Here is a 439-nt window from a genome sequence, read left to right on the forward strand (position 1 = left end):
TTAGCGATGCCATTACATCACCCTCCTTGAGAAAAGATTTTTGCAAGGTGATCAGGCTTGCAAGAATCGTTCGATTCAAGAGCAATGCAAAACCGATAGAGAGGAACGAGATATTTAATACTAATATTGAAAGTATGTTTCCTTCGCCCTTTAACTCGTTCGTCTATATCAGTTTTCGGCTTGTGATAGCGAGTTCAAAACGTATGATAAATATTTAACAATATTATTATATATACTTAGCTAATTGCGTGAATGTAAAATATTAATTTGATATTAAGGAATATACATAAGTATGTGTTTAATGTTTTTTTTTTTTTATATAATTTACTAATCGTATGAAATATATGGTTTGGTAAATTTGTGTTTACATATCTGTCTGTATAATTAATATTGTTATAATTTTCTCTTTCTCTTTTTTTTTATTGTTTTTTTTTTTTTT

The sequence above is a fragment of the Rhagoletis pomonella genome, unplaced genomic scaffold (genome assembly GCF_013731165.1).
Source record: "Rhagoletis pomonella isolate Grant_MI unplaced genomic scaffold, Rhpom_1.0 Rhpom_scaffold_00188, whole genome shotgun sequence".
NCBI lineage: Eukaryota > Metazoa > Arthropoda > Insecta > Diptera > Tephritidae > Rhagoletis > Rhagoletis pomonella.